This window comes from Erinaceus europaeus, chromosome 23 (assembly GCF_950295315.1).
Source record: "Erinaceus europaeus chromosome 23, mEriEur2.1, whole genome shotgun sequence".
In the NCBI taxonomy this organism is placed as follows: Eukaryota; Metazoa; Chordata; class Mammalia; order Eulipotyphla; family Erinaceidae; genus Erinaceus; species Erinaceus europaeus.
This window is the reverse complement of record NC_080184.1, coordinates 10276784-10291208: the sequence shown is the minus strand read 5'-3', so window position 1 is coordinate 10291208 and position 14425 is coordinate 10276784. Positions and strand designations below refer to the sequence as shown.

The window sequence follows — 14425 nt, the reverse complement described above, 5'->3', positions numbered from 1 at the left end:
TTTATTTATTTTAATGAGAGGGAGAGAGAAAGATACAGAAAGACTAGAGCACTGGATTATGACAGTGCTAGGACTGAACCGGAGACATCAAAGCCTCAGGCATGAGTCTTTTGCAGAACCATTATGCTATCTCCCCAGCCTCATAAGTACATTTTTTATCTTTCTTTTTTTTTTTTACCAGAGCACTGCTCAGATATGGTTTATGGTGGTGCAGGGAATTGAACCTGGGACTTTGGAGCCTCAGGCATGAAAGTCTCTTTTCATAACCATTATGCTATCTACCCCTGCCCAAGTAGTTTTTTTTTTTAATGTTTAATGATTTAGAAGTAGTTATTTTGTTGTTGTTGTTGTTCTTGAAGTCATTGTTGGATAGGACAGTGAGAAATGGAGAGAGGAGGTGTTGTGAGCATTTGACCAAAAATATGACCCTTATAATGATTGATTAAGTATGCTAAAGAATTCTGCCAATGAAAATCAAGGCTATCATTATTTTTTACAAGTACTGCAGTACTAATGTATTGACAGTAGGTGGCGCGCTAACACCACATTACACTCTAACAACACATTCTAATTTATTGAAATGCTGTTCAAAAGTCACCATATTTCTAACATCAAATTATTATAATTACAACTTTGCATCCCCAAATACCTCCTCGGCCTAAAACAGGTAGGAGTGCAGATAAGGTCATGACAAATGATGTCCTCAGGTTGAAAGTTCTGGTCCTGTTGGGTCTTGGGTCTGATCCTGATCTGGTCCGGGTCTGGTCCGGGAATTTGCAGATACCTCGGTGGCCATCGGTCTGTTGATTGCCACGGGATATGCTGGATGGGGGCTTCTGAACTTACATGCTAGCATGCAGTTCAAAAGTTGCCTTCCATGTCCAAAGGTCTGGGGGTTTTATCCCTGAGCTAGGCTGGGGTGTGGGTTAGGTAATTTCCAGCCAATGAGAGTTGGAGGTCTTCCTGACATGTAGGTCTAACTTTATCAGGCTATAGAGATGTGGGGCTTGCCCTGCACAAGACTTTATCTTGTGCTGGTGTATAGGGCATTTCAGAGAACTCTGGGGCCGCATTGAGCTTTCCCTGCATAAGACTTAAAACTCAAAGGTATTTTAACACTTTAATTTTAACAATGCTCATCACTAAAATAAGCATTTCCATATTTCAAATTCAAAATAACATTCTCACACTTGAAGATTCACTCAACTTTAATCACACTCTAAACTTAAACAACTCATCCTAATATTCTTAACCTATTAAAACAAAAAAAACCTATTAAAACATTTCACACTCAAAAGAATACTTTCACACTTAATATTCTCACACTTCTTATTTATGTCCTAAATACACACTTCTTATTATTTCAAGTACATAATATTGTTTCAAGTACATATTATTGTTTGAAGTACAAATTATTTCAAGTACACACTTCTTATATCTCCATATTATTTCAAAAACACACTTTAGTATTATTCTAAGTTCACACTCCTTACTAATATTCTATTCTAGGTTTGGGCATAAATCACCACAATTTGTTCAGGAATAATATTCTTGTTCCTGAGAGGAGGGAAAGACAGAAAAGGGGGTTTGAGAAAGAAAGACACCTGCAAACCTGCTTCACCCCTGTGAAGCAAATCCCCTGCAGGTGAGGAGCAAGGGGTTTAGAACTGGGATCCTTGCCAGTCCTTGCACTTCGCACCGTGTGGAATTAACCCGCTGAGCTACCACCTGATTCCAACCCTAATTATTTCTAACCCTTTATTGATTAGGTAGAGATACCCAGAAATCGAGATGGTAGGGGAGATAGAGAGGGAGAGAGAAAGAGAGACACCTGCAGTCCTGCTTCACCACTTGCAAAGCTTTCCCTCTGCAGGTGGGGACCAGGGGCTCAAACCCGGGTCCTTGGGCACTGTAACACGTGTGCTCAACCAGGTGCACCACTGCCTGGTCCCGATGTTCTTACTCTTACACTGATTCTAACCTGGCTTGGTAGGAAGTAGGATGTATTACAAGATACAGAGAGAAACACACAGAAATGAAGACCAGAGCAGCACTCATCTCTAACTTATGGTGGTAATGGAACCTGAGACAATGGAACCTCAGGCAAGAAAGTCAGTTGCATAACTGTTATGTCATCTTAAATTTTAAAAGTAAAAACAAACATCAACTTGATCATTTGCCACCATCAATCAGCCTTTCTGGGCTGGGCTACCAAAATTGCTGAACTGATTTGTGTGGCTGCTTTGTTCCTGGAGGCAGGGCTGGTTCTGGAGCTGGGTGAGCACAGACACTGAAAGCAGGGGGCTGAGGGCACAGCAGGGTACCATGCTCTCAACCAGGAAGGAAGAATCCTCACAGGACATTGTTGCTGGAATCAAGCATTTGCACACCACACCTGATATGATGATACGGGACCCTCACTCCTGAAATGTTTGGACCGCCAGAGATTGAGCTCCACTCACTGAAGGATCAAGGGCTGTGGTGGGAGGGGTTTCACTGAGGAAAGTGCCCTGCTGGGAAAGGCAGAGGCCAGGTACAGAGCAGTTGTCCTGAGTCCAGGATTAATCACTGCCAGGGGGCATATATGGAGCCAAGCACAAGGACCAGCATAAGGATCCTGATTTGAGCTCCCGGCTCCCCACTTGCAGGTGAGTCACTTCACAAGCACTGAAGCAGGTTTGCAGATGCCTTTCTATCCCTCTCTCTGTCTTCCCCTCTCTCTTTCTATCTGTCCTCTCCAACAACAGTGACATCAGTAACAATAATAACTACAACAAAGGCAACAAAGGGGAATACATAAAAGAAGTGACTTCATGCCACTATATTTAGTCCTCTGTAGAAGGATCTGAATTCTCTAGACTTGTTTAGGGTTCAGCTGTGTGATGCCTCCTTTATCCTGAGTCCCCACCCTTCCAGAGCAGAAAAAAAATCACTGGAATAAGAGCTGACCCACAACACAGAATCCTGGTTGGCTAAGACCTCGCCAACATGATTAAAGACAAAGAAAGGGGGAGTTGGATGGTAGCTCAGTAGTTAAGTGCACGTGGCGCAAAGCAAGGACCAGCTTAAGGATCCCACTTTAAGAACCTGAGCTCTCCACCTGTAGTGGAGTCACTTCACAAGAGTTGAAGCAGGTCTGCAGGTGTCTCTAATTCACTGGAATTATAGAATTTCAGGTATGAGTGTCTCTTGTGGAATCATGATGCTATCTCCCCAGCCCCCACACATTTTAACTTAAAATTTGTTTTCCTATTTAGAACTCAATGAACACAAGTTATTTTCTCCATTTGTAACATAAACAAAAGCACTTGGAAGATAAATGAAAAAAGAACAGACTTTTCTGGGAAGATGACCTTACTGATGTATCCTGGAACCCCACCTCTCCGGAGCCCTGCACCACTAGGGTAAGATAGAAACAGGCTCGGGGAATGGACTCACCTCTAATTCCCCTGTTCAGCAGAGAACCAATTACAGAAGATAACCTTTTACCTTCTGCACCCCATACTGATCCTGGGTCCATGCTCCCGGAAGGATAAAGAGTAGGAAAACTTCCAAGAGAGCAGACCTCCAGCTCAACCCAGTTGAGAAACTCCTCTAAAGAACAAGGAATATCAAAGATCACCCGAGACTGCAACAAGACAAGACTGGGACTACTCTGGGAACCCCCCAAGTCACCTGTGAGTGAAAAAATGTGTGGCTTGTGGACAGAGCGGAGCCTAAGGAGAGATTCCTGGGGCTAAAGCCCATATCTACTCCCGAGTGGATGGTAACAGTCCGGCAGTTTGCCAGTTGAGGGGCCACCTCCAGTCTGTTTTACCAACAAAAAGACTGCTGAACGGAGGAGAGGACTCCCCTAAGACTCACCAAATGCAACTGTGCTCCCATCTGATGGCCATAAGCTTGAACCTGAGCCCTTGTGATGATATCTTGTTGAAAAGATTACTAAATGGAAACAATAAAAATCTTTTAAATTTGAAAAAAAAAAAATAAGAAAGGTCCATGACAACACCATTTGGACTTTACTTTTTTGTTGAAGAGTTTTTTTGTTGTTGTTGTTGCTGTTTGTCCCAAATCGTATCTCAGCTCTAGTTTATGGTGGTGCAGGGGAATAGAACCTGGAACTTCTGAGTCCCAGGCATGGGAGTCTTTTGGCATAGTTATTATGCTATCTCCCTCACCCTAGGACTTTATTTTTTCATTCCCCTGGAATTGTTTGCCTGGAACAATAGTAGAATTGATCTATGATTGATTTGGAGTATATTGCTTCTTTTTTTAATTTTTTTTTTTAAATCATCTTTATTTACTTATTTGGCCAGAAATTGAGAGGGAAGGGGTGATAGAGAGGGAGAGAGACCGAGAGGCACCTGCAGCCCTGCTTCACCACTTGTGAAGCTTCCCAACTGTAGGTGGGAGCCGGAGGCTCAAACCCAGGTGCTTGCACCCTGTAACCTGTGCTCTCAACTAGGTGCACAACCACCTGTCCCCTTTAAATTTTTTTTATTATCGTTATTTATCAGATAGAGACAGCCAGAAATTGAGAGGGTAAAGGGAGATAGAGATACACACAGAGAGATACCTGCGACACTGCTTCACTGCTTGTGAAGCTTTCCCCCTGCAGGTGGGCTTTGGGGACTCATACCTGGGTCCTTGTACACTGTAACATGTGCACTCAACCAGGTGCACCACCACCCGGCCCCTGAAGTATATTGCTTCTTTCCTTTTCCTTTATTTTTTCAAGATTTATTATATTAATAAAAGTGAACCAAAGCAAAGAAGAAGAATGGATCTCTTCTGATGGAGAGAATGGGATATGGAACTCTGGTGGTGAAAATTATGAGGAATTGTACCCCTCTTATCTTTCGCAATCTTGTCAATAATTATTAAATCAATAAAATAAAACATACATAAAAATAAAAGAACTTTGCCCAATTTCAAAATATAATTGGTTCTTACTGACTTAAAAGGATTCACTATAAAATGAAGTTCTGTTATTAATCAAAGTATGTGTGTTTTTGCATGCAAGCCATGTTTTATTTGTATCATCGTCCAATACAATTCATTTTAATGAAAAAATCATAAGGGGACCAGGCAGTAGCCCTTTGGGTTAAATGCACATGGTGCAAAGCCAAGAGCCAGTGTAAGGATCCTGGTTTGAGCCCCCAGGTCCCCACCTACGGGGGGGGATCACTTCACAGGTGGTAAAGCAGGTCTGCAGGGGTCTTTCTTTCCCCTCTGTCTTCCTGTCTTCTCTCAATTTCTCTCTGTCCTATCCAACAATAGCAATAACAACAATAATAACAACAACAATGATAAACAACAAGGACAATAAAAAGGGAAAAAATAGCCTCCAGGAGCAGTGGATTCATAGTGCAGGCACCGAGCCACAGCAATGACCCGGGAGGCAAAAAAAAAAAAAAAAATACAAGAAATAAAAACTAATAAACTTTAATGCTAAATAAACCTTCAGGATCTTTGTATTTTAAATAGTTTTTAGGAAAGGTGTAGGAAGCATAACAAAGAAAAAGATGTCTCCTTCTGATACTCTTCTTTTTAAAATTTCTATTTACTTTATGAAAAATGGAAATATTGACAAGATCATAGGATAAGAGGGGTACAATTCCACAAAGTTCCCACTCCCAGAACTCCATATATAATCCTCTCCCTTGATAGCTGTCCTATTCTTTATCTCTCTGGGAGTATGGTCGCAAGGTCATTATGGGGTGCAGAAGGTGGAAGGTCTAGCTTCCTGTAATTGCTTCCCTGCTGAACATGGGCATTGGTAGGTCAATACATACTCCCAGCCTCTCTCTCTCTCTTCTAATATTTTTTTTTATTTTGTACATTTAAAGTTTTTACTCCTGTTCCATCTGCAATGTGCATTAGATGCAAAAATCTAGGTAGTTTTTGTGAGATAGCAGGTATTTCTCCATGATTTATGAACAATTCACCTTTTATTAATATGAAAATCGAGCAGTATCAAATTCTAATATCTGACATAGATTTGGATGTTTGGGCATTTTCTATTCTATTCCATGTGCCTCTTCTCACAACTAAATAAACAGTTTGTCAAAATGTATGATGTATTTTCATGCTTGTAAACGTCTTTGTCTAGTATCCCAAATATTTATTTTTTTCATTAAGCTTTTCAATGTGGAGCTCCCAAATATTTTAATTTTTTTTCTTATCTTTATTTATTTATTGGATAGATACAGCCATAAATTAAGAGGGAAGGGTATGATAAAGAAGGGGAAAGACAGAGAGACACTTGCAGGTCTGCTTCACCACTTGTGAAGCTTTCCCCCTGCAGGTAGGGACCGTGGGCTTGAACCTGGGTCCTTGCACTTTGTAACATGTGTACTCAACCAAGTGTGCCATAACCTGGTCCCTATTTTTTTAAAAAACATTTTCAGACCCCCTGAGTCTATACCTGGGGGAAGGGCTTGGAGCCTGAGGCCTCCTGCCCACTCCCGCCCCTGGCCAGGCCCCCTTGAGTCTATACGTGGGGGGGAGGGCTTGGAGCCCAGGCTGCCTCCTAGATTTCCTTAACTTTGTGGCTTTGGCCTAAGAGACCCCCTTCCCCCATCCCCGGGACTGCCCAGAAAAATTTGGTCCTCACCCCCAGAGGGGAGAAAGGTTAGGGGATGCACACTTGAGGGCCCAGTAACCCAAATCCATCAGGACCCTGACAGAGAAGAAGAATAAAGAAAAAACATTTTGAAGTAGCAATTGTTGTAGGTATGACTCAAAAAAGAAGAGAAGGTAGGATAAAAGAAAAAATGGGGGCACATGTTGTGGCAAACCTGGTTAAGCACACACACTACAGTGTGAAAGGACACAGGTCCTTCACCTACAGGGGGAAACTTCACAAGTCGTGACCCAATACGGCAGGTGTGTCTCTGTCTCTCTACCTCTCTATCATCCCCTTCCCTCTCAATTTCTGCCTGTCTCTATCCAATAAATGAAGATAATTAAAACAACTAAAAAAAAAGACAAAATGGGCAGGGGCTGGGTGGTGGTGCACCTGGTTGAGTGCACATATTACAAAGTGTAAGGACCTGGGTTCAAGTCCAGTACCCACCTGCAAGGGAAAGGTTTGCAAGTGGTGAAGCAGGATCTCTGGCTGTGTATATCCAATAAATAAAAATCATTAAAAGAAAATAAAAAAGAAAAGGAAAAATGAGTAAAAGTATAGAAAGACAGATAGCTATGGCCACTCAGGTGTACACCTCATCAATCTCTTACAGTGTTCAAGGATCCAGGTTCAAGCCTCTGACCCTTATCTGCAGAGGGAAAGCTACATAAGTGGAGATCAGGGCTATAGGCCACTCTTACTCTCTGTCTTCTCCTTCCTACTCAAATTATCTTTATCCAATAACAAATAAAATAATTAATGTATACATACTTATGCATTACATGTAGATATATATTAGTCAATCCATGTGTGACCTTGGAAGAGCCACTGCATTTTTCAATGCAGGGGACAGGGACACAGAACTCTGGTGGTAGAAATGGTATGGACTTGTACCTCTGTTAATTTGTAAGTTTCTAAATCACTGAAAAAACTGAAAAAGAAAAAATGTTCACTGTGGGATGTGTATAGAATCTAATGGAGACATAGAATTAAGGCTTAGTGAATCCAAAGTTCCATAAATATCCAGGTCTGGGAGTATAAAAAGTGAAAATATTTTGCTATTCTCATAAGAAAAGAAACAGAGAGAAAAAAGAAAAAAAAAGAAAAAAAGGGGTACTAAGATAAAATGTAAGACTTTCCATAGATGCCTCAGTGAATATGCCCAAATTCTTATCAACATCCAGAGAAGTATTAGCTTTACTGGAATGATCACCAGAGAGTTGTGTCAGGTAAGCAAAGCTCCATCAGCTGTAAATGTTCAAAGTAAGACCAGGTGCCTGTGTCAGAGGAGCTTACCCTCCCTGTTGGGGAATGTTAGCGTAAATCGAACAGATCTTCATTGAAATGTAGTAATGAAAGTCGATCCTATACAAATTATAAGCCTTATATCACTCAGTTACCACTAAACTCTAAAAGTGTGTTTATCCTGTAAAGCTTTCCTTAGCCATCTATTGAGAGTTATTATTGGTAATTATTCTTCTTTTTGGGGCTTTCTCTGAGCTTCTCTTCTCACCAAGGTATTTCTCATATATACATGCTTCTTTTTTCTCTTCTTTTTATTTGTATTTTGTTTGTTTGTTTTAAAATACAGAGAAATGAAAAACACAGCATTCCAGTGCAGTGAAGCTCAGCATCTAACCTGTAGTACATACAAATCATTTGTGTGTGTATGGTGTGTGTGTGTGTGTGTGTGTGTGTGTGTGTGTGTGGTGTCTTAGTTTAGCAAAGCTAAGCTCTGGTCATTGGGGCTGAGGAATGAAACTGGGATCTGTGAATCTAAGATACAATTATTAATTTTTCTTTTATCTATTTTCCACTTTACTGCCCTTTTTTACTTTTCTTGTAGTTATTATTGTTGTTATTGATGTCATTTTTGTTGTATAGCACAGAGAGAAATGAATGGAGGAGGGAAAGACAGAGGGGGAGAGAAGAGGATAGATACCTATAGACGTGCTTCACTACCTGTGAAGCGACTCCCTTGCAGGTGGGGAGCTGGGTGCTCACACTGGGATCCTTCCACTGTTCCTTGCATTTACACCATATGCACTTAACCCGCTGTGCTACCATCTGACTCCAAAGATACAATTATTTCGACACAATAATTAGGCTCTTTCCGCAGCCTAATTTATGTGTTCTATATCCTTTGTTCAGAGCTGGCTTATAGTTGTAAGAAACCTAAAGCTTCATTCTATTTCACTCTAAACTAGATATGTCCCCACAACCCTCACCCTATTAGTTGTGCTAGAAAACCGCTCACTTCTGGACTAAGTGAGTAAGGGACTGACCTGAAGTGCTCCATCCTGGCCTCCTGGTAACCCTGTCAGTACCAGTCAGCTCCAGGAAAAACTTGGCTTACTAGAGTGCACAGTGCACTTACAAGAAAGAATTTGTAGTGAGTGTGGATCTCTTGGAAATGGTGTGGAGGGTCAACGGGGAGAGTCTCAAAAATAACTGCCTGTATTAGCTTCTGTACCCTGCTTGCTTGTGAAAGCTGTGCTTTTTGCTATTATAGCCAGCTGTGTAACAAGGGCTGACACTGCTCTCAGACAGATCCTCACTGGGAGCCAGTCCCTGGCCAGGCAATAAATACTTTCAAATTGGATATCGGCCTCAAGTTGTTTTCTTTGCCTCTTCCCCACAAGTGGTCACAAGGGACATTATTCATAGATGAAGGTCACATGTAATGAGGATTGTCCTGATATGTAGACTGTCTGCAATCAAAGATGAGGAGAGAGCTTTCCAGAATGTCAGAAATAGGGATCTGGAAAGTAGCACAGCAGGTTAAGTGTGCACGTGTGCATAGTGCAAGAGCTGGTGTAAGGATCCAAGTTCGAGCCCCTGGTTCCCCACTTACAGAGGGTCCCTTCACAAGTGGTGAAACTGGTCTGTAGGTATCTTTCTCTCCCCCTCTCTGTCTTCCCCTCCTCTCTCAGTTTCTCTCTGTCCTATCCAACAACAAATAACAACTACAAGTGCAACAAGATGGGCAAAATGGCCTCCACGAGCAGTGGATTTATAATGCAGGCACCGAGTCCTAGTGATAACCCTGGAGGCAAAAAAGAAAGAATATCATGAATAATTCTGAAGGAATAGCCTTTTTTTTTTTTTTTTACCTATGATGAAATAAGAAATGAGCAGAAATCAAAGGCTCTTTGCAGGGACAAAGGAAACAGGAAAGGTCCTTATTTTTCAGGTCCTGCATTCATGGGGTTATCAGCAGGAAAAGCAAATACAGCCCCCTCAAGAATAAACATTTACCTGAGAACATACCATCTCCTCTGCTTCTCCTGTTCAGCCTTTAGTTCAGGGGAGATGATCTTGTGGAATGACAGTTGACTTTTTACAATATCCTATAGAGAGGCAAGGACAGGCCCTCCCTGCCCCACACAACTGTAGGCAGAGGAACTGGAATTTCTTTCTTCTTTTCTTTTAGCAGTCAGGGACAATGCCCCTCCAGAGACCAATTGGATGCTTCCTTTGTATTCAGGAGTTTCCACCCTACAAACTCCCACAAATCTCCTTTAGCTGGGACTGCTGACTGTAGGACCCCACTAGACACTCCACAGAACATACCCTGACACCTCTCTACTGACCAACCCTATGTTTCCACCCTGGTGAACTACCCAGAAGCCTCTTTTCTTCCTGGGCTCACCTAAAGTCACTTGGAGCCATTACTGACAATAGCTTGGAGTCTCATGCCTGCACTCTGTTAATTCACAGGTGATGCCTCTCATCCATTTAACTCTGGGGGCTTTCTCCAAAGCCTTGGCACTGAATGATGGCAGTGTGTGTCCTGTCCTGTTTGTACCAAAGTTCACTGATTCTGCAGTTCTCATCAGTATCAGTGCCAGGGTCAAGAACTATTGGATGATTGAACCAAATATTTTCTTTAGAAAAAATAGTAATTAGTGATGTAATAATAATTAACAAGATTGTAAAATCTTGTTAACATGGGTACAATTCCATACAGTTCCCACACTCAGAGTTGTGAATTCCATCCTCTCCACTGGATGTTTTCTTTCTTTCTCTCTTTATTTCTTCCTCTCTTTTGCCTCCAGGGTTATTGCCTAGGCTTGTGCCTGCAAATGAATCCACTGCTCCTAGAGACCTTTTGTTCCATTTTTATTTGACAGGACAGAGATAAATTGAGAGGGATAGGGGGACAGAGAATGGGAGAGAAAGACAGACACCTGCAGACCTGCTTCCTTGTAACCAAATATTTTAGTTCAGCTAGGACATGGTAATTTCTGAAAAAAAGAAGCATGTTATTTCCTCTAGTGTTTTCTTACTCAATTAAACTTGTAATAATGGAAAATAGTTTCATTATTTTCACAGTATTGCAACCACCATTTAATAATGCAAGTGCCAATATTTCTAGGAAAAAATGACTAAATATTCATATGACACTCCTAGTGACTATGGGAAACTTTTCCATATTTATAGATCATATAATACAGATGGATCCTCTGCTCACATTCAATCTGACATAAGGTGTATACTGAAGTAGGGAAAGAAAATCATCTCCCACTACTACAGAACTGGAAAGGACAGGGTGATTTATATTCTTTTCAGATAACTGAGTGTTCGGTAGTATGGGGAAATATAGCAAACAATGGTCAAGATGCAAATATAGGACAAAGTTAATGCAATTTCCATTTACGTGAATTTGTGACTCACAAAGTCACACTGTGAGCACCTCTTCAAGCCTTGTGCTTGTTACATTTTAGCTAATCCTTATGGTGTGGACACATTATTTATTTATTGGATAGAAACAGAGAAATTGAGAGGAGAGGGGATAGAGAAGATGGAGAGACCTGAAACCTTGCTTCACTACTCATGAAACTTTCTTCCTCCAGGTGGTGATCAGGGGCTAAACCACAGTCCTTTCACACTGTAATGCATGTGCTAAACCAGGTGTGCCACTACCTGGCTCCTGGACACACAATTTTATCATTGATGTTTTTCATTGTGCAATTGGCCTGACAGTCAATAGTGTCTGTCAATATGACTGTCATCTCAGTGGAAATATAAGAAGTTCTCACCATCAAAGTTTTGGCAGATCAGTGTTTTCTAAAATTCTAATTTTGACTTGAAAGACTGACTTGTCATATGCAATAAATAATCGCAGCTGTCGTGAAGGGTTACCAGTTTATCTAGGATAAAAGCCTCAAGAAATCAACAGAAAGTTTAATTTGAAAGGCAGATCAGCAGTAGTGTTGTGAATGATCAGAGGCCCAGGGTTCACTTACAAGCACTGCATATGAAAGAAAAACATAAAGAAGGTTCACACTCATAAAAATGTTTTGAATAGAAATCCACTCCCCAGATTCCTCATGCTTTTGGAGAGGCAGAGACTATTTCTCTTTGCCAGATAGAGACCCAGAAAACAAATGTCCCAGTGACCCAGGAAGGGCTCACAAACCCCAGATCTAATTGTCAGATTGGCTTTGTGGGCAGGAGAGAGAGACGACCAGGGACTCATGGCTGCCCTGGGAAGCAGTATCTCTTTACTGAGGAGCGGGGATGCGGTTCAACAACTAATCTCTTTTAATCACAGCACAATTCTGTCATGCATCTCTATTGAGGTGGAAGAGTCAGGAAAAAAGGAAATATGTAGGATAGGGGTTGGGGAGAAGGAAAAAGAATGAACCAGTGAGGATTAAACCGATGTCTCCGAGGCAGGGGGGTGTTCAGTTAACAGTGGCTATGTAAACAGAATACATCATAAGTAATACAAGTGAACCTAATGTGATGATCAAAACAGAAAGTCTTATAAGCAGGATTTAGAAGCATACCAACATCTAATGGCATCTTGGTGTTCAGACTCCACAATGTGAAAGACAAAGGCATGTTGACACCTCCTTTCCTTTGTGCTGCAGCTGGGAAGAAAGAGCATCCTCAGAAGATGACCCAGGGTGGGACCTGTTCCCTCATAGCCCTGCCTATTGGGTACTCTATTTGGAATAGTATAGCTGCATTATAAGTGGGACATATGCAGTCCTCCTCAGCTTGGTGAGTGTCCAGTGTTTCATCAGTGCAAGCAAGAGGTGTTATGAGTAAGTCTACTTTTTAAGTCATGACTTAGGTTGTGGGGATAAGGCAGGTTGAGCAGGGCTGACACAATTATCTCTCAGAGACTAGGAGCCAAAAAGCCTCCCTGCCCCTCCACCTTCTCCCCAGCTGGCCTGGTTGCCAGTATTTTGCACCTGGCTCAAGGGCAAGAGCTGTTTACTGAAACTCTTGCAGATAACACTCAAGTTTCCATTTCCTGCAGACAAATAGTGTAACCATTGAGAAGGCATCAGCCTTTGCCCAGTCCATTACTGATAAGACTGCAACTTCCCTGTCCCCAGCTTGTTCCCACTTCATGATACTGACCTATACAATGATTGGTCCAACCATACTTCCTTTTTTCTGCCTGCTTGTTTGAGTATAAGAATACTTTGTGTAACCCAATTAATACACTATCCCCTACTGTAGTGTCCAGAGTGATCACTCTGCTTACTGCCACCACAGCCTGTTCTCATCCTCTCCTATGACACCTTTCTGGTGGTCAACAGACTGGTGAGCATGGGGTGGTCATGACAGGCCAGCCAGAGTTTGCCCTGCATTAACTGATGTCCTGGTTTCTCCAGAGGGTAACTAAGATGAGGTGATTATCAGTATGATGATGTGGTAAAATCTATCTACTTCTGAACCAGCAGAAGTCATGAGGACCTTTCCTGTCCTAGGACTCAGGTCTGGGTAAACCGATTCTTAAAGAGACCAAGCCTCTTGTGTGGAGTAGAGTGTAAGGTCATGACACCTCCACAGGCAGAGAACTACATGATTCTGCTGACCAGAAAGATCAGGGTGATGTCCTTGGTGCTGCTCAAGTGTCAGAAGGTCATCATTTCTAGCCTCTAAACATCTAGATACTCAATAATGACTATAATTACAATGTAAACAAGCTCCCATATGTGAGTTAAGTGGGGATTGGGATGACTGCAGAGGTGGCCCCACTGTCTCCACCTAGCCACACACATCTTCTCATGAGCCATTCTTTAGGAGGGGCCTTTATTAGAGGCAAACTACAAGGCACACTCCTGCCTTCCCAAAATGTAGTTCAAGCCCCTTGGAAAGAATAAGAACTGACCTCCCTCCCAGAGGTTAACAAGCACAGTTGCAGAGCATCTCTGGAGGTCCCAGCCCTGCTGACTGCAGGCCCAAGGATAATGCTGCTGTGGATACACTGTCCCTGCACACACTGACCTTGGCCTCTAGGTGAACAACAGGTAAGATTTGTAGAATGGTCTCTCCACTTTGTAACTACCAGGAAGAAGCCATTGTTCTAAACTTTTAAGGGATGGAGCTTATTTCTGCATTGCCAAAGACTGGCATGCCTAGGTGAGGCATGGATAGATATGTGGTGCCTCTTCAGAATGGGAGTAACTCTTCCTGTCAGCCTGTGATATCACGGGTAACTGACACATTTGACCAAGAAACTTGATGCTTTTAAGTTTAGAAAAATGTTCCTACCACCACACAATGAAGCCTCTAATTCAGACCAACCAATATACTGACTGACATTTAACAGCCCTTCTGGGAGGCTGCAGGCCATCTTATGCTATGATTACATTTATGAATGAAAAATAAGGGAAGATGATTTTATTGTCCAAGCTAGATAATTAGGTTTGTGTTCCTAAATGGAAAATATTTTGGGATGGACAAGGCAATTCAGTGGTATATACAGTTTGGGTATAAATGTGTGCATATATAAATTTAACACTCAGATGAACAATTCAAAATATATCG

General features: G+C 41.9%; 2 protein-coding genes across 3 annotated transcripts in view; both read left to right on the top strand.

Moving 5' to 3' along the window:
* LOC103127427 (zinc finger protein 709-like) overlaps positions 1-14425 on the top strand; it is a 426106-nt gene that overhangs the window by 240037 nt on the left and 171644 nt on the right. The gene's annotated exons all lie outside the window — the stretch shown is intronic.
* Positions 1-14425, top strand: part of LOC132535538 (zinc finger protein 850-like) — a 340468-nt gene that overhangs the window by 240052 nt on the left and 85991 nt on the right. The window lies entirely within an intron of this gene.